At 53.1% G+C, this 26,255-nt stretch overlaps 1 protein-coding gene across 1 annotated transcript in view; it reads left to right on the forward strand.

The window, feature by feature from the left end:
* Positions 1 to 26,255, forward strand: part of LOC140429328 (uncharacterized) — a 72,118-nt gene that overhangs the window by 12,599 nt on the left and 33,264 nt on the right. Inside the window, exon 2 of the mRNA XM_072516177.1 lies at positions 18,091 to 18,194. The gene's annotated coding sequence lies outside the window, so the exon portion shown is untranslated. The remainder of the gene's footprint in view (positions 1 to 18,090; positions 18,195 to 26,255) is intronic.

The raw sequence follows: 26,255 nt of genomic DNA on the forward strand, positions 1-26,255 counted from the left end.
CACCGAAGACCCTGGCGAAGGAGGGCGTCGGACTCTTTTTGCCGCAGGCCGGACACCATTTGCACGAGGCGCTGGATCGGGCGGCGTGTAACGAGACGGAGACCGGTGCTTCCGCGATGAACGGCGTAACGGTTGTACATCCACGGCCCGTGGGCCCGAGGATTCCCCCTCTGCTGCATCCTGTGCCTCCATCTCTGAGTCAGAGTCTGCTGCCTCTGTCATCTCGGGTCTCTATCTCCACGGGGCTCTGTAACGACCGGCGCAGGCTTTGAGTGAGGCACCAGAGGAAGATTGTGAGGACTACTTTCCATTGTCTCTGGTCTCTGCGGCTGTAGAAATGAGCTCCGGGGGTGGGGAATCTTTGGAAGGGATAGTCTTTTGGACCGAACGTGGTCTACATGTTTGCGCTGGAGACAACCCTGGGCTTGCACCTGGTAAGATATAGGGCCCGTTTGGCAAAAGATTACGCCAGGGACCCACTGGGCACCACCAGCAAAATTCCGAACGAACACTGGGTCACCGGGCGCAAACTGCCGAATTGGCCGATGCCGAGAAAAACCCTGTCCCTGCCGTTCTTGTGTGCGGCGTACTTTTGCGCCAATGTCCGGGAAAACCATACTAAGGCGGGTGCGAAGTCTCCGGCCCATTAGGAGTTCTGCGCGAGCTACCCCAGTCACCGCATGGTGGGTGGTCCTATACGAAAACAAAAAGCGAGCCAGTCTCGTGTCCATTGATCCGGAAGACTGCTTCTTTAGGCCTCGTTTGAATGTCTACACTGCGCGCTCTGCCAACCCATTTGAAGCTGGGTGGCAAGGGGCAGTGCGGATATGGCGTATGCCGTTCATCTTCATGAACCTTGCAAACTCCTCACTGGTGAATGGAGTGCCATTATCCGTGACCAGCACCTCGGGGAGGCCATGCGTACTAAAAGACAAATGCATCTTCTCAATTGTTGCGCAGGATGTTGTGCCTAGCATCTTATGCACCTCTAGCTATTTAGACTGGGCGTCGATAAATAAAAGGGACATGGATCCTTGAAAAGGGCCGGCGAAATCCGCATGCAAGCGCGCCCAAGGCCGCCCTGGCCATTCCCAGTGATGTAGGGGTGCGGCCGGCGGAAGCTTCTGATGCTCCTGGCAAATGGAGCAGTTTTGGGCCACCTTCTCAATGTCGGCGTCGAGGCCTGGCCACCAAACATAACTCCGGGCCAACATTTTCATTTTGGTCACACCTGGATGCCCATTGTGCAAGTCTCTTAGTATCAGCTCCTGTTCTTTTTCCGGGACAATCACACGCGTCCCCCACAAGAGGATGCCGTCTTCCACGCTGAATTCTGACAGCTTGGAGGAAAATGCCCGCAACTCGCCTGGGAGCTGCCTATGCTGCCCACCATACAGGACTATGTTTCGAACCTTTGACAGAACTGGCTCTGTCTGGGTCCACTCACGGATCTGTGATGCTGTGACAGGCAAGGTGTCCATAGTATTTAGGGTTGGAACCACCTCACCGGTCGTGGGGGGTCGACATGGGGCCGATCGATAAAGGCAATCGGCTCAGTGCGTCGGCATTCGCTATCTGCGTTCCTGGTTTGTGCTCCAGAGAATACTCGTATGCAGAGAGCAACAAAGTCCAGCGCTGGATCCGTGCGGAAGCAATGGGCGGTATTGGCTTATCCTCTCTGAAGAGTCCCAGCAGGGGCTTATGATCAGTCACGATAGTGAAGTGGCGGCCATACACGTACTGGTGGAATTGTTTCACTGCAAAGACCACCGCCAGGCCCTCCTTCTCGATCTGCGCGTACTTTTTTTCCGCTGCAGTCAATGTGCGGGAGGCGAAAGCTATCGGCCGCTCGGCCCCGTTCTCCATCTTGTGGGACAGGACGGCCCCAATACCATACGGGGATGCATCAAATGTGACGAGCAAAGGCTTTCCAGGATCATAGTGGGTTAGTAACCCAGACGACGACAATTGTTGTTTTACCCGCCGGAAAGCGATTTCTTGCGGCTGACCCCAAACCCAGGTGTGATTTTTCTTTAGCAGCAGGTGTAAGGGGGCCAGCGTAGTTGCCAGATTGGGGAGGAACTTCCCGTAATAGTTTACGAGGCCGAGAAAAGAACGAAGATGCGAAGTGTCATTCGGGGCAGGGGCCTGTTGAATCGCGCGCACCTTCTCTGCGACGGGGTGCAAACCTTCGCGGTCCACCTGATAACCCAGGTAGACTACTTTCTTCGCCTGAAAGACGCATTTTGTGCGACGTAAACAGCCTCCAGCCGCCGAAAAGCGTCTAAGGACAGCCTCCAGATTTTCCAAATGTTCCTGCTCCGACGTCCCTGTGATCAAAACGTCATCTAAGTAGACAGCGACACGCGGTAAACCTCTCAAAATGCCCTCCATAACACATTGAAAAATAGCACAGGCAGACAGAGGATACGCCAAAGGGCAAACGTGTATATTCATACAGGCCCCGGTGTGTATTAATCGTTACATATGGTCGGGAGGCAGGGTCCAGCTGCAACTGCAGGTAGGCGTGACTCATATCTAATTTTGTGAACGAGAGTCCATCTGCAAGCTTTGCGTAGAGATCCTCTATGCGAGGCATTGGATATCGGTCGAGTCAGGAAGCCGTATTCACTGTAAGTTTATAGTCGCCGCAGAAGCGAACTGTGGCATCTGGCTTCATTACAGGTACAATTGGTGCTGCCCAGTCAGCGAAACGGACGGGCCTGGTAATACCCAAAGTCTCCAAACGAGTGAGCTCCCTTTCTACCTTCTCGAGCAAGGCATAAGGCACCGGGCGCGCCCGGAAATAGCGCGGCGTGGCTCCTGGTTCGACTTGGATACGGGCTACGGCCCCTTTTATTTTCCCCAAGCTGGGCTGGAATACACCTGGGTATCGTCCTAGCACCTCAGTCAACCGTCCAGAAACTGTTTGGAGGATGTGCTGCCACTGCAACCGCAAATGGCGCAACCAGTCCCGACCCAACAGGCTGGGTCCATGGCCGCGCACCATGATAAGTGGGAAACGTCCCTCCTGGCGTCCATAAACAACAGAGGTCATCGTAGTTCCTGCAATGTCCAATGGTTCCCCTGTATAGGTGGCCAACCTGGCCTGTGTGTCGGTTAATGTAAGGGTCTGTATACCCTGCTTGATGCGGTTGAATGTCCTCTGGGCGATCCCGGAGACCGCTGTGCCAGTGTCCAACTCCATCTCGAGCGGGTGACCATTGACCCGTACTGTCACCTTAATGGAGGCCACATGGGGAGCTGCCACACAATGCAGCTGCAGGCAGTCGTCCTCCATCTCCACGTCCTCAGGAGTAGTCGCCGCAGGTTCATCCACATGGAAGGTATGGCCCCTGGGCTGGTCCCAGTTTCGGTCGGAATGATGGCGCCTCTGGCGCCCCCAGGACCGGAGTCCGAGACGGGGTCAGCGCCTACAAGTCTGACATGGGCCTGGCTCCTCATCCATTGGTTCTGAAGAAGGCTCCCTTTGGGGAGGAATGTCTGACGGCCACTGGCGTCGATCCGGACATCGCCTCGCCCAAAGTACCGCACAAGTGCGGGGGGACGTTTTCAGACAGAAGGGGTTGCGCCCCAAGGCATGCACTTCCATTCCCTGTAGCTCCTGCACTCCTCGTTCTGCGCTCTCTCGGAACAATACTATTTGAATGGCCTGTTGAAAAGTCAATGTTTGTTCAGCTAACAACTTTCTCTGGGTGGCCGCATTGTTAATACCGCAAACCAAATGGTCGCGTAACATTTCTGACAAGGTCTCACCATAGTTACAGTACTCCGCAATCCTGCATAGCCTGGCTAGAAAGTCGGCAAGGGATTCTCCTGGGGTCCTCTCAGCTGTATTAAATCGGTAACGTTGGACTATCGTGGATGGGGTTGGTTTAAAATGTTGCCCCACTAAATTCACAAGTTCATCAAACGTTTTGGTGTCCGGCGCAGTTGGGTACGTAAGGCTCCTAATCACCCCAAACGTATGCGGGCTGCAGGCGGTGAGCAATATGACCACCTGGCGCTCGTTTTCGGTGATATTGTTTGCCCGGAAATAGTAACGCATCCGTTGTGTGTACTGGTTCCAGCTTTCCAGCGCAGCATCAAAAACATCCAAACGTCCGTACAGAGGCATGGTATAATAGAAAACAACTTCCAACCTGTATCCAACAAAAATCCAGGGAGGTGGCTTCAGCAGTGTAGACAGCTATTCACTTTAACCCTTGTCGCCAGTTTTGTGAGGGCCACGAAGAATCCAGCACGAGTTTCAAGGTTACAAAGAAATAACATTTATTTACAATAACATATATATACACAACAGCAGCAGCAACTTCGCTTGCTGCTTACTCCTTCCTGCTGGTTCCAAACTGGCCAGCTTTATTCATACAGGGAGTCTGCTAATGATTTCTCCGCCCCCCTCATTGGGGAAGCTCATACTCCCACAGGATTGTGGGTTTGTCATTAGTCCCCAGCCAATGGTAAGCAGGCAGGTTATAACACCCACCTGATCGATGGTATAAGGTGCCCACATAAGGGAAATGCCCAGAAAGACCAGGGCAAAGTTTGTTGGTGGAGTTGGAGGCTTCTCGGTGGAGAAAATGGTGGAGGCTGTGCCTGGGACTCCAGCCATTCTTTTAACGGCCGCGATGCTTGCCGGCATCTTAGTGGCAGAATTCAAGAAGCAATGGCAAGTTGTGGCCGGGGAATCTCCATAAGTCGATGGAAGATGCCCTGGCTCCCACTCGGTCGGTGTTGGATAAGACTGACGAGGCAGTAAAAGCACATGGCGCTGTGGTAAAGGGTGTGGAGCTGGCCTTTTCGAGGCATAGCAACCAGATGAGATGTCTCTGAGGCCGGTGTGAGTAAAGCACTGAAGGCCAAAGTTGGATGATTTGGAGAATTGTTCCGGGAGGCAGAATATTGAAATCGTGGGATTGCCAGGGGGAATGGAAGGCCCAAGTCCTGCAGAATATTTTTCCCAGATATTTGGGAGGATGGCCCGGGAGGGTGGATTCACACCTCCTGGATCAAGCCCACCGCACACTCCGACAGAAGCCCCGTCTCAATGAACCACAATGAGCTGTTATTGTGAAGCTCCACAGCTTCCAGGAAAAGGAATAGGTCTTCAAAATGGGCTAAGGATCATTGCGACTATAAATCAGGCTTTATCAAGATGTTGGTGCGGAACTAGCAAGGAAGTGGGCGGTGTTTAACCAGGCCAAAGCCGCCCTGTATAAGATTGGAGATCCATTTGGGGTGGTGTACCGTCGCGTGGCTCAGAGCGATCTGTGAGGCGAAAGACTATTTTGTTGGTGTGCAGGAGGAATTCTTTTCTAAAAAACATGGGCTGGGTGTTAGTTGATTGAGGTTGATGTGCGGTTTTCGGATGTCAGGGGTGAGCATGTGGATATGGGGAGTTGTTGGGGTCCCTTGTACATGTTCGCATTTCTGTGTTGGGTGGAATGAGTGTTTCAAAAATTGGATTTAGGTGGGGGGGGGGGGGGGGGGGCTTAATGTTATGGGGGGTTTTCTTCTTCGTGCTACACCAGAATCACAGAATCACAGAATTTACAATGGAGAAGGACTCAATGGGTCCTTGGAAAGGGTCCAGAGGATTTTCACAAGAATGATCCCTGGAATGAAGAGCTTGTCGTATGAGGAACGGTTGAGGACTCTGGGTCTGTACTCATTGGAGTTTAGAAGGATGAGGGGGGATCTTATTGAAACACAGGATACTGCGAGGCCTGGATAGAGTGGACGTGGAGAGGATATTTCCACTTGTAGGAAAAACTAGAACCAGAGGACATCTCATATTGAAGGGACGATCCTTTAAAACAGAGATGAGGAGGAATTTCTTCAGCCAGAGGGTGGTGAGTCTGTGGAACTCTTTGCCGCAGAAGGTTGCAGAGACCAAATCACTGAGTGTCTTTAAGACAGAGATAGATAGGTTCTTGATTAATAAGGGGATCAGGGATTAAGGGGGGAAGGCAGGAGAATGGGGATGAGAAAAATATCAGCCATGATTGAATGGCGGAGCAGACTCGATGGGCCGAGTGGCCTAATTCTGCTCCTATGTCTTATGTTCTTATGGAATCCAAATCAGGAATGGAGACGAGCAACCTGTTAATAAAATCCGTATCATCCCAAATTGGTGCATAGACATTAACCAGGACCACCGAAGTGCCCGCCAAAGACCCACTGACAATCACATGTCTGCCATTAGATCTTAGCGGCAGAAAATTGATCCCTTTTGTTGATCAGAATTGCTGTCCTCTTGTGCCCTACCGTCAAACGCCGAGTGAAATATTTGTCCCACCCACCACTTCCCCAACCTTGTCTGGTCCCTGACCCGCAAATGTGTCTCCAGCAGAAACACCACATCAGCACTAAAACTTTTAAGGTGATCATTCTTGTGAAAATCCTCTGGACCCTTTCCAAGGCCAGCGCATCCTTCCTTAGATACGGGGCCCAAAACTGCTCACAATACTCCAAATGGGGTCTGATCAGAGCCTTATACAGCCTCGGAAGTACATCCCTGAACTTGAAGATGTGTTTGATAGGGTGGAGCGTGGGTATCTCTTTGAGATTCTCGGGAGGTTTGGTTTGGGGTAAAAACTCATATTCCTTGATGTGTTTACTGTATAGGGCCCCATTGCTAGTGTTTGCAAAAGTGCCTTGAGCACGCACTATTCGCATCAGCTGACCTTGAGGGGTGATTTAAATTGTGTTCTGGATCCGAGTTCGGATCGATCCTGGCCCAAATACCCATCTGGTGTGGCAAAAGCATTGTTGGCCTTCTTGGAGCAGATGGGGTGATGCGACCATCAACTCACTCGAGACGGGAGTAAGAAGTAAACTGTGGCTTTAATCAACTTAGAACAGTGCCTGCCTGTGACTGATCCAATACTGAGAACCACCTACAGATCGACTGCTCTTTATACCTCCCTTCAAGTAGAGGAGCCATGGGTGGAGCCCATAGAGGCCCCAACATGTTCCCCTATGGATAATGCCATACAATGGCCCATAGGAGGAGCCCACAAGGGCAACAGCATAGCACAGATACAAATACAAGGGCAACAGCACATATACAAATACAATGGTGAATTATTGGCATAATACATTCACCATATTTACCCCCTGTTAAAAAAATGAAGTCCAGCGAGGGTGACGGGTTCATAAGTTCAGCCAGTCCGGCGCACGGACTGTGCGCTGTGATCGCCGAAGCTCTGGCGTTGTTGCTGGTCCGGGTGTCGAGCTCGTCCGTGCTGGCATCGGTAGTGAGGGCGCTTGTGCAGGTAGAGACATGGACTCCGGGAGCGTCTCTTCTGGAGCTTCATTCCTGTGGATCGGTGAAGGGGTGTGTGGTATTATAGGTATTACGGTACCTGATAGGCTGGAGCACCATTGTTGGAAACTGTATGCTTTCTATTGGTTAGGATGTATGGTAGCTCCGCCCTGCTAGGTGGGGTATAAGAGCCCGTGCCGCCCCAGCAGCCTTCATTCTGTACCTGAGCTGCTGGGGAAAACATCTAGCTTATTAAAGCCTTCAGTTGGACTACAACCTCGCTTTAGTGGTCATTGATGGTGCATCAATTTAATAAGCTAGTTTTTTAAGAAGAAAGGATGAAGCTCCGAATCAAGAGTGTCTGCAACTTAGCCCCCAAGCTCGAGGTTTCCCCCAGCAGCTCAGGTACAGAATGAAGGCTGCTGGGGCATGTAAGGTTAAGGATCTTTGCGGTCTGGAGGAATTTTCGGAGGTTGGTGTCGTGGTCCTGCTGGTCGTGGCCGCAGATGGTGACATTATCGAGATACGGGAATGTTGCCCGTAAACCGTACCGGTCAACCATTCGGTCTATCTCGTGCTGGAAAACCGAGACCCCGTTGGTGACACCGAAGGGAACCCTTAAGAAGTGGTAGCTCCGCCCATCTGCCTCGAGGGCAGTGTATTTGCGGTCACTAGTGCGGATAGGGAGCTGGTGGTAGGCAGACTTGAGATCCACCGTGGAGAAGACCTTATAATGCGCGATCCTGTTTACCAGGTCGGATATGCGGGGGAGGGGGTACGTGTCCAGCTGCGTAAACCTGTTGATGGTCTGACTGTAGTCGATGACCATCCTATGCTTCTCCCTGGTCTTTACCACCACTACTTGAGCTGTCCAAGGGCTGTTACTGGCTTCAATGATCCCTTCCCTCAGTCGCCTTTGGACCTCTGACCTAATAAACATCCGGTCCTGGGCAGTGTACCGTCTGCTCCTGGTGGCGACGGGTTTGCAATCCGGGGTGAGGTTCGCAAACAGCGAAGGCGGGTCGACCTTAAGGGTCACGAGGCTGCAGACTGTAAGGGGGGGTATAGGGCCGCCGAATTTGAAGGTTAGACTTTGGAGGTTACACTGGAAGTCTAAACCCAGGAGTTTAGCCGCGCAGAGGCAGGGAAGGACGTAGAGACAGAAATTTTTGAACTCCCGACCCTGGACTGTAAGGTTTGCTACACAAAACCCCTGTATCCCCACTGAGTGTGAACCGGAGGCCAGGGAGATTTTTTGATTAACGGGGTGGATGAGGAAAGAACTGCGCCTTACCGTGTCGGCGTGTATGAAGCTCTCCGTACTCCCAGAGTCGATTAGGCGGGACGTCACGTGCCCGTTGATGAATACGGTCATTGTAGCAGTTGAGACGGCAGCATGGTAGCATAGTGGATAGCACAAATGCTTCACAGCTCCAGGGTCCCAGGTTCGATTCCGGCTTGGCTCACTGACTGTGCGGAGTCTGCACATCCTCCCTGTGTGTGCGTGGGTTTCCTCCGGGTGCTCCAGTTTCCTCCCACAGTCCAAAGATGTGCAGGTTAGGTGGATTGGCCATGCTAAATTGCCCATAGTGTCCAAAATTGCCCTTAGTGTTGGGTGAGGTTACTGGGTTATGGGGATAGGGTGGAGGTGTGGACCTTGGGTAGGGTGCTCTTTCCAAGAGCCGGTGCAGACTCGATGGGCTGAATGGCCTCCTTCTGCACTGTAAATTCTATGAGAGTGTTCGAGGCCGGGACTGATCCAGGGTCACCGAGGCTAATCGCAGCAGTTAAGAGTTCTCTTCGGGCAGTGCGTGGTTAGCCGAGCTGAGGTCCTGGGGGTTCATCCAAGATGGTGGTTCCCATTGGTTGCAGATGGCTGGGGGTGCACAAAATGGCGGCGCCCATCCCTCCAACATGGCGTCCGCGGAACAAGATGGCGGCGCCCGGGGTCCGCACGTGGCCCTGGTATAGGAAGATGGCGGTGACCGCTAGCTGCACGGGGACCGTCGAGATGTTTGTGGTTGTGGTCCGCATTCGCCGCCGGAGACCACGGCAACCCGTAACAGCCTCCCCGAACAGGCGCCGGAATGTGGCGACTAGGGGCTTTTCACAGTAACTTAATTGAAGCCTACGTGTGACAATAAGCGATTTTCATTTCATTTCATTTCAACCGCACGGGCCTGACATACCCCCATGAAATGGCCCTTTTTGCCGCATCCCTTGCAGGTGGATGCGCGAGCCGGGCAGCGCTGGCGGGGGTGCTTGGCCTGCCTGCAAAAGTAGCAGCGGCGCCCCCCGGGGTTGGCAGGCCGCCTTGCAGCGCAGGCCTGTGGGGGGATGGCGGAAGTCTCGGGGTCGGCCGCGGAGGGGTTCCATGCTGCCCAGGGGGCTGCCACGTGGCCGGGAACGTAAGCGCGGGCGTTCCTGGATGCCACGTCCAGGGAGCCTGCAAGGGCCCGTGCCTCCCTGAGACCCAGAGTGTCTTTTTCTAGCTACCATACATCCTAACCAATAGAAAGCATACAGTTTCCACCAATGGTGCTCCGCTCTGGTATAAGAGCCCATGCCGCCCCAGCAGCCTTCATTCTGTACCTGAGCTGCTCGGGGAAACATCGAGCTTATTAAAGCCTTCAGTTGGACTACAACCTCGCTTTAGTGGTCATTGTTCGTGCATCAGGGAGATGGTGGGCGGGAGGGAGCGCGGGAGCCATAAAGGGGCGGGGTGGGATATGGTGGGGGGGGGGGGGGGGGCGGGGGTGGTGGTGTTGGTGGTGGAACCGGCGGGCGCCAGGTCCCGGAGGGAGACCGTATCCTGTCGGCCTATGGGGTGTTCGATATAAGCGTACTGGGGGTTGGAGTGTAGTAGCTGGACCCTCTCTACCAGAGGATCGGTCTTATGGCTCCTGACCTGTTTTCTGAGTAGTACTGGCCCCGGTGTCTTCAGCCAGGACGAAGCAAGACCCCTGAGGTGGATCCCCTAGGGAAAACAAATAGGCCGTCATGAGGGGTCTCTTTGTGGCCGTGCAAAGTAGGGACCTAATAGAGTGGAGCGCCTTGGGGAGGACCTCCGGCCAGTGAGAAACTGGGAGATTCCTGGACCGCAGGGTCAGTAGGATGGTCTTCCAGACCGTCACGTTCTCCCTCTCCACCTGCCCGTTTCCCCTGGGGTTATAATTGGTAGTCCGCTCGAGGCGATGCCCTTACTGAGCAGGTACTGACGCAGTTCGTCGCTCATGAACGATGAGCCCCGGTCACTGTGGACATAATTGGGGAAACCAAACAGAGTGAAGACACTATGTAGGGCTTTAATGACGGTGGACGTGGTCATGTCGGGGCACGGGATTGCAAAGGGGAAGCGGGAGAACTCATCAATAATGTTGAGGAAATGTGTATTGCGGTTATTGGAGGGGAGGGGCCCTTTGAAATCGATACTGAGGCGCTAGAAGTCGATAGAAGTGCGGTTTACACTCCGCACTGATCTGGCAGTCCCTGGTCATAGCTCTGACCTCCTCAGTGGAGTAGGTTGCGGGCCTTGATATAGTGGATAAGCCGGGTGACCCCCGGGTGGCAGAGGTCATCGTGGATAGCCGGTAGTCGGTCCTCTTGCGCGCTGGCGCATGTGCCACGGGACAGGGCATCTGGGGGCTCGTTGAGCTTCTCAGGAAGATGCACTATATCATAATTATAGGTGGAGAGTTTGATTCTCCACCTCAAGATCTTTTCGTTCTTGATTTTGCCCCGTTGCGTATTATCGAACATGAAGGTTACCGATAGTTGGTCGGTGACGAGGGTAAACCTCCTACCAGCGAGGTAGTGCCTCCAGTGCCGCACGGCTTCCACGATGGCTTGGGTTTCTTTTTTGACTGAGGAGTGCTGAATTTCGGAGGTGCTGAGGGTGCGCGAAAAAAACGCTACTGGTCTGCCTGCTTGATTGAGGGTAGCGGTGAGGGCGACCTCTGATGCATCGCACTCCACCTGGAAGGGGACGGACTCGTCCACCGCGCACATCGCGGCTTTGGCGATGTCCGCCTTGATGCAGCTGAAGGCCTGGCGGGTCTCAGTCGCCAGTGGGAAGATGGTGGCCTTGATTAGTGGGCGGGCTTTGTTCGCATGATTGGAGACCCACTGGGCATAATGTGAGAAGAACCCGAGACACCTCTTCAGGGCCTTGGGGCAGTGAGGGAGGGGGAGTTGCAGGAGGGGGCGCAGACGGTCAGGGTCGGGTCCTAGAACCCCGTTTTCCACGACGTAGCCGAGGATGGCTAGTCTGGTTGTGCGGAAAACGGATTTCTCCTTGTTGTAAGGGAGATTGAGGGTTTAGGCGGTTTGGAGAAATCGGTGGAGGTTGGCGTCGTGGTCCTGCTGATCATGGCCACAGATGGTGACATTGTCCAAGTACGGCAATGTGGCCCGCAGCCCGTACTGGTCCAACATTCGGTCCATTGTTCTTTGGAACACCGAAACCCCGTTCGTGACGCCAAAGGGGACCCGGAGGAAGTGGAAAAGGTGGCCGTCTGCCTCAAAAGCCGTGTCGTGGCGGTCCTCCGGGCGGATTGGGAGCTGGTGGTATGCAGACTTCAGATCCACCGTGGAGAACACCCGGTAGTGTGCGATCTGATTAACCATGTCTGCAATCTGGGGAAGGGGGTACGCATCAAGTTGTGTGTACCGGTTTATGGTTTGGCTGTAATCTATAACCATCCGGTGCTTTTCCCCGGTCTTGACGACCACCACCAGAGCTCTCCAGGGGCTACTGCTGGCCCCAATGACTCCCTCCCGCAAGAATCGCTGGACCTCGGACCTGATGAAAGCCCTGTCCTGTATGCTATACTGCCTGCGTCTGGTGGCGACTGGTTTGCAGTCAGTGGTGAGGTTTGCGAAGAGAGGGGGAGGGTCGACTTTTAGGGTCGCGAGGCTGCATACGGTGAGTGGGGGTACGGGCCCCCCGAACTTCAGGGTTAGGCTCCTGAGGTTGCATTGGAGACCTAGTCCCAATAGGAGAGGAGCGCAGAGGTCTGGGAGCGCATATAATTTAAAATTGGCGTACTCGGCGCCCTGCATCGCGAGGGTTGCGGTAGTGCACCCCCGGATTTGCACCGAGTGCGACCCAGAGGCGAGGGAGATGGTTTGGTGTGCCGGGCAAATTGGGAGCGAGCAGCGTCTTACCAAGTCCGGGTGAATGAAGCTCTCTGTGCTCCCGGAGTCGAAAAGCTAAATTGTCCTTAGTGTCCAAAATTGCCCTTAGTGTTGGGTGGGTTTACTGGGTAATGGGGATAGGGTGGAGGTGTGGGTTTGGGTAGGGTGCTCTTTCTACGAGCCGGTGCAGACTTGATGGGCCGAATGGCCTCCTTCAGCACTGTAAATTCTATGATATGATTTACACAGGTATTGACAATTTTGTAGTGGGTAGGTCTCCCCTCCCTTGGGTGAGGAGGTCAGGATATTTGGTGATTGTGATTTCACGTTTTGTGGATTTGATGCTGGAGACAGGTCCCTCACAACACCTGCCATGGAGATTGGATACGACGCAGTTGCCGGACAAAAGTTTGTCAGGGAATATATTCAACTTATTAAGAGTGAATCTATCTCACCTTCCATGTTAAGGTGGTCATCGGGGAGGAGATAATTTCCGACAAAGCACACATGGAAAGGTTTGTGAGGGTGGAGCATCAGAGGCTGGTGGACACCATCCTCGAGGTGGACCATCAGTACTCGCTTGCCCCCTACCCCGGAGTATATTGTGAGTAGGAAAAAGCTGCAGACGCCATTTGAATTACTATCAGCAGGTAAGACGGTGAGCCAACTAAGGTTTTCGAGGGGGCTTTTTATGAACACGGGGTGCAGGCCAGTTGCCTGTTAGCTCATCAGCTGGGGCGGCAGGCTGCTTACCGGGAGATTGTGCAGATAAAAGACTCGGGTGGCAGCTTGGTTTCTACCCTGTCTACGGTCAATGCGGCTTTTGAAACTTTCTATCTGTATCTCTATAGGTCAGAGTCCCCGGAGGAGTGTTCGGCCATGGGTTTTTTGGATGGGTTATCCTTCCCATTGTTGGAGAGGGAGAGTTGGGAGGAGTTGGAATCCCCTTTGGGCCCTGAGGCCGTTATGAATTGCATTAGGTTAATGCAGACGGGTAAAGCTCCCAGCCCAGATGGATTCCCCATTGAGTTTTAAAAGATGTTTGTAGGACTGTTGATCCCTTTAATATTAGATATGTTCAATGACTCCTTGTCCCGGGGTTCATCGCCCGTTACACTTGCGCAGGCCTCTATCTCCCTGATCCTGAAGAAGGATAAAGACCCCACGGAAGGTGAGCCATATTGACCTATTTCGCTTTTGAGTGCCGACATAAAATTACTCGCAAAAGTGCTGGTGCAACGTTTGGAGCCCTGGCCCCCCAGAGGTGATCTCAGAAAACCAGCCAGGCATCGTCAAGGTTCGGCAATTGCCGACCAATATACGTTGGCTGTTAAATATTGTCCTTTCCCCCTCTCAAGTTCCCGAACCGGAGGATGTTGTTTCCATGGTCGCTGAAAATGTGTTTGATAGGTTTTGGCCACTGCACTTTAGGAAGGATAGACTTGCCTTAGAGGGACTGCAGTGTAGCTTTAACTGAATGGTAGCTGAATTCTGTGAGTAAATTACAGGGAGAGATTGCAATTGGAATTTAGAAGGCTAAGAGGCGATTTGATCAAAGTTTCCAGGATATTTAGCAAAACAAACTGAGAAAAACGACTCGGTCGGTCGGGGAGTCTAGGACGAGGGGGCACCTTCTAAACATTAGAGCTGAATCTTTCAGGAATGAAATTAGGATCCACTACTACACATGTACAGGGTGGTAGAAGTTTGGAACTCTCATCCATAAATGACAATCTACATTATTAATTTTAAACCTGAAATTGATGGATTTTTGTGAACTATTAATATTAGCTATGGGGAAAAGGTGGGTATATGGAGTTGGGTCACAGAGCAGTTATAATCTCCTTGAATGTCAGCGCTGGCCCAAGGGTTAAATAGTTTCCTCCTGTTCCAATGCAGAATGGGTGATTGAAAATTGTCAGTGCGTGTTATTCTCCAGCTGGACAAAAAACAAAATGGCTGCCAATTCGCTACCACACATTGGTACTACTGCTCATGATTAATTACACCCCAACATGTATGATGCGACCATCAATTCACGCGAAACCAAGAGTAGAAGTAAACTGTGGCTTTAATCAACTAGAACAGTGCCTGCCTGCGATTGGTCTGCTAGTGAGAGCTGCCTACAGGGCTACTGCTCTTTATACCACCCTCAAGGGGTGGAGCCAGGGGCGGAGCCCACAAGGGCACCAACGTGATACATTACAGGTAATACCTTACAATGGACCATAGGTGGAGCCCACATGGGCAACAGCGTGATACCATGTCTGGATGAATGAAGCTCCCGGAGTCGAAGAGGCAGGGCGTTTCGTGTCCGTTTACCCGGACGGTCATCATAGAGCTCCGGAGGTGTTTGAGTCGCGACTTGTCCAGGGTGACCTCGCTGAGGTGCGGGTAGCCGGCATGGTCGGAGGTGCTGGGGTGGTCCCAAGATGGCTGCCCCCTTCGTTCACACGTGTCGGGCGGGGTTGCAGATGGTGGCCAAGATGGCGGCCCCAGTCGGTCGCACTTGTCGGCTGGTGAGGAAGATGGCGTACAAGATGGCGGCCCCCATGAGCCGCACGTGGTGGGCCGCGTTGGCGAGGATGGCCAAGATGGCGGCCCCCGTGAGTCGCCCACTTTGTGCGGGTTGGAAGATGGCTGCCCCCACGGACAACACGAGGCCGATGACGTGTCCGGGGCGGGGGGGGGGGGGGGGGGGGGGGGCGCGGAGGTGCGGAGCCGGCAGGCAAGCTGCTACACTGTGGGATCTGTGGGCCTGTGAGTCTGAGGGTCGGGCCTGCGATTTTGAGGGTTTGGGCCTGGCCAGGCCAACTTTAGCAAAATGTCCTTTTTCCGCAGTCGCTGCAGTTCGCATTGCGGGCCAGGCAGCGCTGCCTGGGGTGATGATGCTGGCCACAGAAATTGCAGGATAACCCCCCATGGTGGGCGGGCAGCCGTGCGGCATAGGCCTGAGGTACTCCTTAGTTGGGGGTCCACGAGGGGGTCGTGTGATCAGACGGGAATGCATTGAGGCTTTGGAACGCTACCTCTAGAGAGGAGGCTAACTTTACCATCTCTTCCAGGTCTAGGGCACCATTCTCGAGTAGGCGCTGTCTCACGTAGTTGGACCTGACTCCAGCCACGTAGGTGTCCTGGATAACGAGGTCCATATGTTGAGTGGCCGTAACGGCCTGGTAGTTGCAACTTTGCGGAAGAACTTCGCGTAAGTACTCTTCCAGCGATTCCCCGGGACGCTGGCGGCGAGTGGTGAGGAGATGCCGCGCGTATACCTCGTTCACGGGCCTTACATAGAGGCGCTCTAGCATCGCGAGGGCGTCTGCGTAAGTGGAGGCTTCCTCGAGTTGTACGGAGATTCGATGGCTCACCCGTGCGTGGAGGAGACTCAGCTTCTGTTCGTCGGTGACGGAAGGCGAGGAGGAGGCGGCGAGGTAGGCCTTGAAACAGCGGAGCCAGTGCGAAAAAATCCCTTTCGCCTCCGCGGCCTGCGGATCGAGTTCCAGTCGGTCAGGTTTGAGGGCCGATTCCATCGTGGTGTTGTGGTTGATTAAATTGATGCGACCATCAATTCACACGAAACCAAGAGTAGAAGTAAACTGTGGCTTTAGTCAACTAGAACAGTGCCTGCCTGTGACTGGTCTGCTAGTGAGAGCCGCCTACAGGGCTACTGCTCTTTATACCTCCCCTCAAGGGGTGGAGCCAGGGGCGGAACTCCCCACAAGGCACCAACATGATACATTACAGGTAATACCTTACAATGGTCCAGAGTGGAGCCCACATGGGCAACAGCGTGATACAGATATCTGCATGGTGAATGGTTACTGCAAAACGTTCACCACAATGTATGCTTGATAAGACACTAACACTATTCTCTTGGTTGTCTGTCTCCCACAATGCATTTTTGCGAAGGTCTGGACTGGAATCAAAGTTTAGAATCATAGAATCAGAGAATTTACAATGCAGAAGGAAGCCATTCAGCCCATCGAGTCTGCACCAGCTCTTGGAAAGAGCCCCCTACTTAAGCCTACAGCTCCACCCTATCCCCGTAACCCAGTAACCCCAGCTAATCTTATTTTTTGGACACTCAGGGCAATTGAGCATGCCCTATCCACCTAACCTGCACATCTTTGGACTGTGGGAGGAAACCGGAGCACCCGGAGGAAACCCACGCACACACGGGGAGAACGTGCAGACTCCGCACAGACAGTGACCCAAGCCGGGAATCGAACCTGGGACCCTGGAGCTGTGAAGCAACAGTGCTAACCAATGTGCTACTGTGCTGAATCAGAATCAGGATCACATCCACAATGGGTGTGACCAGTCCGTGCACGCCTAAACAGGTTTTGAACCTACTTAGACATGCACACCTAGGATCTACCAGCCTCCATCCCCAGGGAGGCTCTAACTGGATGCCGTTTAGCACTGGGCCACACTAACGTGGACCAGATGGAATTGCACCTGGGGTCCCCCAAGCCACTGGGGGTCTCCCGGTGGTCATGGACAGGGCAGGGTGATCCACTTGCTCTCCCCCTGGAACATGGGCCTTGGCACTGCCAGGCTGGCATGTTGGCACCGCCAGGGTGCCGAGGTGCCAGGAAGGCACTGCCAAGGTCAGCGCCTGAGGTGATCCTACCCATGAAAGGAGGGTGGAATGAAGGGTCATGGGGTGCAGGGATAGTATTAGGGACATATGGGTGGTTGGGTGTGTGAAGGGTGGGGGTCCTGAAAGTGGGTGGGCCTGTAAGGAGCATGGGGGGGGGCCTGAAGGGGGGCCTTCAGGGACCCCATAGCCTGGTGTCCTTAACTTGGGGAGTTGTGGGGTAATGCCCATGTGCTTGGGGGGGGGGGGGGTGGCGACATTGCCCATGGGTGGAGATGTGAGGGAACCTCAAGCTCACTGAGAGATCAGGCGCCTTTCAAATTAGCGCCCAAATCTCTCTCTGGAAAGCTGAGCTCCTCAGTGTACAAAACATGGCTATGTGCTGCGATGCCAGGAAACACGTGGCTAAACGGGCTTGCTATGGGACTTTATTACCATTTAGTTAATTCGTGCCCTTAGTGTGGGCTAAACCGGTGAGAAACTCCCCAGGGCCCCAAAAAGTGCTGTTTGATCGCAGTGGGGAACTCGGCGACAGAATTGACGGGGAATTCCCAGCAAAACCCGCTACAAATGACACTTTGGACGCGGGATTTACCGCCCAACCCGCTGCGGGTTTTTTGGCGGCGGAGGCGGCCCACCAGCGGGATCTACCTACCCCACCGCTGCCAATGGGATTTCCCGGTGACTACGGCCCTCGTCGCTGGAAAACCCGTGCGCCGGTGGGGGGGACGGAATATCCCACCGGTGTGAACAGCCGGTACATCGCGCCCAGAAACCTTCCCGTTAGATCGCGCCCTAGATGTTCAAAGTCTGTGCTCCCAAAACATGACGACTTTGGCTGTAGGAATAGAAGTGGCGACGGAAACGACCGCCTGACCGCTTCGCTGCTCTTCTTTGCTGCGTCAAACACTCAACATGCTCTTGGTAAGAAGGGAACTTTCATTTGTCTCAAAACAGCCAAGGTCCAAATCAGATCTCAAGCAAAAAACAAGTAATATGCAAACTCTTCATCCATAACAATGAACTGTACATGTTTATTGATTTGTTTTGTTGTATTTTGTTACAGAGATAACAAGATGAATGAGGCAGCCCTGTGTAGTGTCCTGTAGGCTCCTTCTTGCGTGATGCAGTGTCTGGTTTCACTGTCTCCACCTCACCAACACTTTCAAGGTAACGTGGGTGTGAAAGGAATTTCCTGCCCAGCACTTTAACCATTATGTGTTTTCCTTTTTTTTATGACTCTGCTCCACCGTTGTCGCCTAATTGTTCCTTCTCATCTTTTTTCCAAGAGCATCAAGGAGTTCCTAGGGAACTCCCTACGGAAGAACATAAGAACTAGGAGCAGGAGCAGGCCACCTGGCCCCTCGAGCCTGCTCCGCCATTCAGTGAGATCATGGCTGATCTTTTGTGGACTCAGCTCCACTTCCCGGCCCGAACACCATAACCCTTAATCCCTTTATTCTTCAAAAAACTATCTATCTTTCTCTTAAAAACATTGAATGAAGGAGCCTCTACTGCTTCACTGGGCAAGGAATTCCATAGATTCACAACCCTTTGGGTGAAGAAGTTCCTCCTCAACTCAGTCCTGAATCTACTTCCCCTTATTTTGAGGCTATGCCCCCTAGTTCTGCTTTCACCCGCCAGTGGAAACAACCTGCCCGCATCTATCCTATCTATTCCCTTCATAATTTTATATATTTCTATAAGATCCCCCTGCATCCTTCTAAATTCCAACGAGTACAGTCCCAGTCTACTCAACCTCTCCTCGTAATCCAATCCCTTCAGCTCTGGGATTAACCTAGTGAATCTCCTCTGCACACCCTCCAGTGCCAGTACGTCCTTTCTCAGGTAAGGAGACCAAAACTGAACACAATACTCCAGGTGTGGCCTCACCAACACCTTATACAATTGCAGCATAACCTCCCTAGTCTTTAACTCCATCCCTCTGGCAATGAAGGACACCCCTGTAAGAACACTCCCACCACACGGACAGCAGCGTTTGAAGAAGGCAGCTCACCACCACCTCCCTCTAGGGCGAAAAGCTGTGGGGATCACGAGACACAATTGACCCAGGCCCCATGGACCAACTTGGCAGCACCTGCTCATTAGAATGCTCATTCTGTGCGCGTCCAATACTAACTGTGCTGTCCACTGACTGCATGCGTCAACAAGGGGACAAATCGTCATTTAAAGCTAACCTATACTGCTTAAAGCAAGACTGCACTGCTTAAAGGGGAGGTATACTGTGGCTGGAGCAATGTGAGAACACGGGAGACAGAGCGCTCCGCGGTTTTCAGACGCTGCGTTGCAGGTTTGCCTAAGCAGTTAAGGTGATGGAATGGTGGAGAGATGTCCCGTATTCAGGGGGTGGGGCAGCAGACCCTTCCAGACACACACTCAGAAGGCCGGGGGAGCAGATAGCCGTGCCGGTTATGCCAGAAATCGAGCCCTGAGCCTTTTACCAGCCAGGCTACAGTAACTGAGGTCAACACCTGCATCGGAGTCTTCTTCTTGGGCAGTGCCTCAGCACGGAGGATGCTCCCACTCTGGGGAGGTGGGGCCTGCTGTGGCTGAATAATCCGATCCTGGATCTGCAGACTCTGCCACAGTTTGGACAGGTGGTGTTTGATGAGATGGGACACTCTCGATTCTTTGTTCACCTTCCACGGTTTACATTTGGCCTCCACGTGCCACTGTATTAGATTAGCCAAAGGCATAAGAAAGACCGACATGAAGGGAATGCACAAGAATGATTGATTAACGTTTGTATGCAATATGGCATGATCCCATTTCTACATTTGGTGTGGAATGTTTATTTCTGCACCTGGTTACTGGCATAACACTTCTTTGTGGACCGAAAGGGGCTGTCTAAGTTTCCTCCTTCAGTCGTCTTCCTTCTTCTCCTCTTCAAGTCTTTTGGTTTACCAAAGAAGTGGAATCTCTTGTTAAGAGGAAGAAGGAGGCCTATGTGAAGATGAGGTGTGAAGTTTCAGTTGGGGCGATGGATAGTTACAAGGTAGCGAGGAAGGATCTAAAGAGAGAGCTAAGACGAGCAAGGAGGGGACATGAGAAGTATTTGGCAGGTAGGATCAAGGAAAACCCAAAAGCTTTCTATAGGTATGTCAGGAATAAGCGAATGACTAGGGAAAGAGTAGGGCCAGTCAAGGACAGGGATGGGAAGTTGTGTGTGGAGTCTGAAGAGATAGGCGAGATACTGAATGAATATTTTTTGTCAGTATTCACTCAGGAAAAAGAGAATGTTGTGGAGGAGAATGCTGAGACCCAGGCTATTAGAATAGATGGCATTGAGGTACGTAGGGAAGAGGTGTTGGCAATTCTGGACAGGCTGAAAATAGATAAGTCCCCGGGGCCTGATGGGATTTATCCTAGGATTCTCTGTGAAGCCAGGGAAGAGATTGCTGAGCCTTTGGCTTTGATTTTTATGTCATCATTGGCTACAGGAATAGTGCCAGAGGACTGGAGGATAGCAAATGTGTTTCCTTTGTTCAAGAAGGGGAGTAGAGACAACCCCGGCAACTATAGACCGGTGAGCCTCACGTCTGTTGTGGGTAAAGTCTTGGAGGGGATTATAAGAGACAAGATTTATAATCATCTAGATAGGAATAATATGATTAGGTGTAGTCAACATGGCTTTTTGAAGGGTAGGTCATGCCTCACAAACCTTATCGAGTTCTTTGAGAAGGTGACTGAACAGGTAGACGAGGGTAGAGCAGTTGATGTGGTGTATATGGATTTCAGTAAAGCGTTTGATAAGGTTCCCCACGGTAGGCTATTGCAGAAAATACGGAGGCTGGGGATTGAGGGTGATTTAGGGATGTGGATCAGAAATTGGCTAGCTGAAAGAAGACAGAGGGCGGTGGTCGATGGGAAATGTTCAGAATGGAGTTCAGTTACAAGTGGCGTACCACAAGGATCTGTTCTGGGGCCGTTGCTGTTTGTCATTTTTATAAATGACCTAGAGGAGGGCGCAGAAGGGTGGGTGAGTAAATTTGCAGATGACACTAAAGTCGGTGGTGTTGTCGACAGTGCGGAAGGATGTTGCAGGTTACAGAGGGACATAGATAAGCTGCAGAGCTGGGATGAGAGGTGGCAAATGGAGTTTAATGTAGAGAAGTGTGAGGTGATTCACTTTGGAAGGAATAACAGGAATGCGGAATATTTGGCTAATGGTAAAATTCTTGGAAGTGTGGATGAGCAGAGGGATCTCGGTGTCCATGTACATAGATCCCTGAAAGTTGCCACCCAGGTTGATAGGGTTGTGAAGAAGGCCTATGGAGTATTGGCCTTTATTAGTAGAGGGATTGAGTTCCGGAGTCATGAGGTCATGTTGCAGCTGTATAAAACTCTGTTTTGGCCGCATTTGGAGTATTGCGTACAGTTCTGGTCACCTCATTATAGGAAGGACGTGGAAGCTTTGGAACGGGTGCAGAGGAGATTTACCAGGATGTTGCCTGGTATGGAGGGAAAATCTTATGAGGAAAGGCTGATGGACTTGAGGTTGTTTTCGTTAGAGAGAGGAAGGTTAAGAGGAGACTTAATAGAGGCATACAAAATGATCAGGGGGTTAGATAGGGTGGACAGTGAGAGCCTTCTCCCGCGGATGGAAACGGCTAGCACGAGGGGTCATAGCCTTAAACAGAGGGGTAATAGATATAGGACAGAGGTCAGAGGTAGCACGGTAGCATTGTGGATAGCACAATTGCTTCACAGCTCCAGGGTCCCAGGTTCGATTCCGGCTTGGGTCACTGTCTGTGCGGAGTCTGCACATCCTCCCCATGTGTGCGTGGGTTTCCTCCGGGTGCTCCGGTTTCCTGCCACAGACCAAAGATGTGCAGGTTAGGTGGATTGGCCAGGATAAATTGCCCTTAGTGTCCAAAATTGCCCTTAGTGTTGGGTGGGGTTACTGGGTTATGGGGATAGGGTGGAGGTGTTGAACATGGGTAGGGTGCTCTTTCCAAGAGCCGGTGCAGACTCGATGGGCCGAATGGCCTCCTTCTGCACTGTAAATTCTATGTTCTATGTTCTAAGTCGCTGTTCCTCAGCTGATTACCCTTTACCTGGTGCCAAGGGCTATCCCCATGTGATGGCGAGGCTACACGGCAGATTTAACTTGCAACCCACTCTGGCAGGTACTGAGGAACTCCTCCAGAGCAATCCAGGCAGTGATGTTTCAGCACACCAATGGCCTGCTCCGTCACATTTTGTGTGGCAGCATGGGTTTGATTGCATGCATCAACCTGGTTATGAGGAAGAGTATCGGATGTGGATGAGCATATTGGTAAGTAGTCCACGTAATCCAATTATCCTAAATAATAACCCAAGGTCGCGATTCTCTGGCCTCGTCGTGTTCGAGCGAGAGCGCGACGAGGCCGGTGGATAGCGGGAGAGGCCAAAAACGAGAATCACTCTGCCAAACCGTTTGCCCGCTCCCGTAGATACATAGAACATACAGTGCAGAAAGAGGCCATTTGGCCCATCAAGTCTGCACCGACCCACTTAAATCCTCATTTCCACCCTATCCCCGTGAACCAATAACCTCCCCCTAACCTTTTTGGTCACTAAGGGCAATTTAGAATGGCCAATCCACCTAACAGCACGTCTTTGGACTGTGGGAGGAAACTGGAGCACCCGGAGGAAACCCACGCAGACACGGGGAGAACGTGCAGACTCCGCACAGACAGTGACCCAAGCCGGGAATCTAACCGGGACCCAGGCGCTTTGAAGCCACAGTGCTAACCACTGTGCTACCGTGCCGCCCATAAGATGTGTGAAGAGATCAGTTCAGTCCATAAGAGGGTCATTTAGGAGTCTGATAACAGCAGGGAAGAAGCTGTTTTTGAGTCTGTCCGTGCGTGTTCTCAGACTTCTGTATCTCCTGCCCGATGGAAGAAGTTGGAAGAGTGAGTAAGCCGGGTGGGAGGGGTCTTTGATTATGCTGCCCGCTTTCCCCAGGCAGCGGGAGGTGTAGATGGAGTCAATGGATGGGAGGCAGGTTCGTGTGATGGACTGGGCGGTGTTCACGACTCTCTGAAGTTTCTTGCGGTCTTGGGCTGAGCAGTTGCCATGCCAGGCTGTGATGCAGCCACATAGGATGCTTTCTATGGTGCATTGTAAAAGTTAGTAAGAGTTAATGTGGATATGCCGAATTTCCTCAGTTTCCTCAGGAAGTATAGGAACTGTTGAGCTTTCTTGGTGGTAGCGTCGACGTGGGTGGACCAGGACAGATTTTTGGTGATGTGCACCCCTAGGAATTTGAAACTGCTAACCATCTCCACCTCGGCCCCGTTGATGCTGACAGGGGTGTGTACAGTCCTTTGCTTCCTGAAGTCAATGACCAGCTCTTTAGTTTTGCTGACATTGAGGGAGAGATTGTTGTTGTTACATCACTCCACCAATTCCTCTAACTCCCTCCTGTACTCTGACTATTTGTTATTTGATATCCGGCCCACTACAGTTGTATCATCAGCAAACCTGTAGATGGATTCAGGATCTCGCTGTAGTGTGGCGAGAAACCAATTATCACCACTCACGCCCTATTTCCATATAATTAGCGGTAGTGACCCCATATCCAATAGCCTGTGTGATTTAATCAGCCTCCCAATAAGTGGGCATGTTGGAGCTGGAAGGGTTTCTGTGGGGAGGCGAGGCGGTGAATAACCATCTTTGCTCACAAGCAAAGAGCCCGGGGGCGCTGGCTTTATGCTGCCCCAGTGCTCGGCGGGGGTACCTTTGGGTGGGGTGGGCCGCCATGGCCCGCCGGGGGGGGGGGGGGGGGCAACCATGCGCGGCTCCACCATGCCAACCCCTGGATCGTGTGTACCCATTCTGGGGGCATCCCTTCTCCCTGCCAATCTGCCCACCGACTGCTGAGGCCTCTGGCCGTGTAGCTGAAGGCTATTGTTGAATTGGCAGTCGTGGTTAAGTTAGCACTTCACTCATCCTGAGTGGATCCCCGTGGGTGGGCGGGCCATGTAGCATGTGGGAGTCATTGCCTAGCATACAATCAGAATGTGATGCCTGAACACTGCGGGCCCTGCGGGCCAGAGGGCGCCGGTGCATCTTTCAGCGGCAAATGCACAACCGTGCCTCTCTGCCCCTTATGCTGACCCCAAGATGCGGCCTCATCAGAGGGGTGGAACTCAAGGGCCATCATTCCCACTCCATGGGACGGGTCCAGGTTGGCACACAGTGGCCCTCTCCTCCCGCTCGGTGCCCATTTGGCCCTGAGTTTCATCTCGGGACAGAGGGGCAGCTGGTTTGAGCCCCGGCTGCCCCTGCATCATCTGGCTCTGCCAGCCCTGGTTTCCCATGGCCCGCACCACCATGTCGATGCCCTCGGCGATGTTCCTCAGTGACTGGGACCTTCTCTGCAGCCCCTTGGCAATGCCCACCTGCAACTGGGATAAGCTCCGAAGGGGCTGGTTTAGCACAGTGGGCCAAACAGCTGGCTTGTAAAGCAGAACAAGGCTAGCAGCGCGGGTTCAATTCCCGTCCTGGCCTCCCCGAACAGGCGCCGGAATGTGGCGACTAGGGGCATTTCACAGTAACTTCATTTGAAGCCTACTTGTGACAATAAGCGATTTTCATTTCACAGCGGCCATTCCCATCTGAGAGCGGGTCAGGCCCCGCAGAACCTCATTAAGGTCGGCCTGGTATTGGGTCACGTCCTCCAGCGAGTCGGACATTCCGCCGGGGCCCTTAGTCATGGGCGTTACCAATTGCGCCACGCCTTGGACACCTCCACTAATGCTGCCGACTTTGAGCACCAGGCCCTCCACTGCGGTAGCCAGCCCAGCAGTGTTGGCCTCAGTGCCACACATTGCTGGCGGCACCTCCTGCGCCTGTAGCCTCTGGAACTCCTTCAATTGGCTAGGGACCTGCTGGAATGTCACTGACATCTCCCTCTGAATGTCCTGACCATACCCTAACATCTCCATCAGCTCCGGGATAGCCTGGTCTATAGGCTCAGCATCAGGCTGGGGCCCAGCTGACCCCTGGGATCCAGCAGATCTCTGACTGCTGTCTCGCCTGGGGGTTCTTGCCTCCACCTGTCGGGCATCAGCAACTGTGCGGTGCCCACCAGATGGTGGCCCAGATGTCTGACCACTGATGCCGCGCACCGAGGTGCGCGTCTCTGCGCTGGTGGCGGGTGGGGATGACAGCTGTGGTTCATTGATTGTGGCTTCCTCGGAGTTCTCCTCCGAGGTGGTCTCATGGGAGGCAGGGGAGGGGGCCACCCTGGATGGGCCGGTGCCATCGGCTGGAGGACCCGTGGGAGAATGGACATGTGGTAATTGGGAGCGATGGGTCAATCAAGCTGGCAATAACAACTCATGTGGGACAGGTCTTCCGTGTGGGGCCCGCTGGATCCTCACCTCTGCGGCGTGCGCTGACCTCTGCTCTGTCCTCGGCCACCCCCATAACCTCCAGCACCCGTTCCTCGAATGTGGTGAGAATTCTAATGCCCGTCACCCCTCCGCCAATCTCCCGGCGATTGTTGGAGAGCTTTTCCGGCGGAGACACAGGGAGGGCATCGTTAGCTGCACGTGTGGTAGGGGGAAGTGGTGAAGGAAGGATTGGGGGGGGGGTGGGGGGGGGGGGGTTGAAGGGAGAGGGTGGTGAAGGAAGGGTTGGGGGCACATGGAGGGTTGGGGGGGATGCTCGCGTGGGGGTGGAAAGGTCTTGGAGGAGGAGACTTTGGTGTCATCTCACCTGTGCTGCGGTGTAGCTCGTTGACCTTCTTGTGGCACTGGAGGCTGGTCCTCCTGGGCACGCTGCCCGAGCTGAGGCACTGACTGCCCTTTGGCTCCCTCCGGGACCCTCGGGGGAACAGGACAACCCTCCTGGCCTCGACCGCAAACAGAGCAAGGGAAATAAAGATGGCTACCAACAGAGGATAGTTGCCCCATTATCCTGGTGCTAGTATCTCTCCTCCCCTCCCTTAATAAAAACAGAAATTGCTGGTAAAACTCACAGCGAGTCTGGCAGCATCTGTGGAAAGAGGAAGAGTTCATGAGTGGAACTTTCCAGTCCCGCTAGCAGCGGGAAGCTTGGCGAGCAGGGGACGTTTGTTTGGTGGGCAGCGAAAACTCAGTTTCCTGACGGCAGGATAAACTTTAGCAATTGTGTTCTTGGGACTTCAAAGGTGGGTTAAAAGTGGGTCAAACTTCCTGATGAACAGTATCTGGAAGCCCTTTTGCCTGCAGTGGC

This window comes from Scyliorhinus torazame, chromosome 1 (genome assembly GCF_047496885.1).
Source record: "Scyliorhinus torazame isolate Kashiwa2021f chromosome 1, sScyTor2.1, whole genome shotgun sequence".
NCBI classification, from domain to species: Eukaryota; Metazoa; Chordata; class Chondrichthyes; order Carcharhiniformes; family Scyliorhinidae; genus Scyliorhinus; species Scyliorhinus torazame.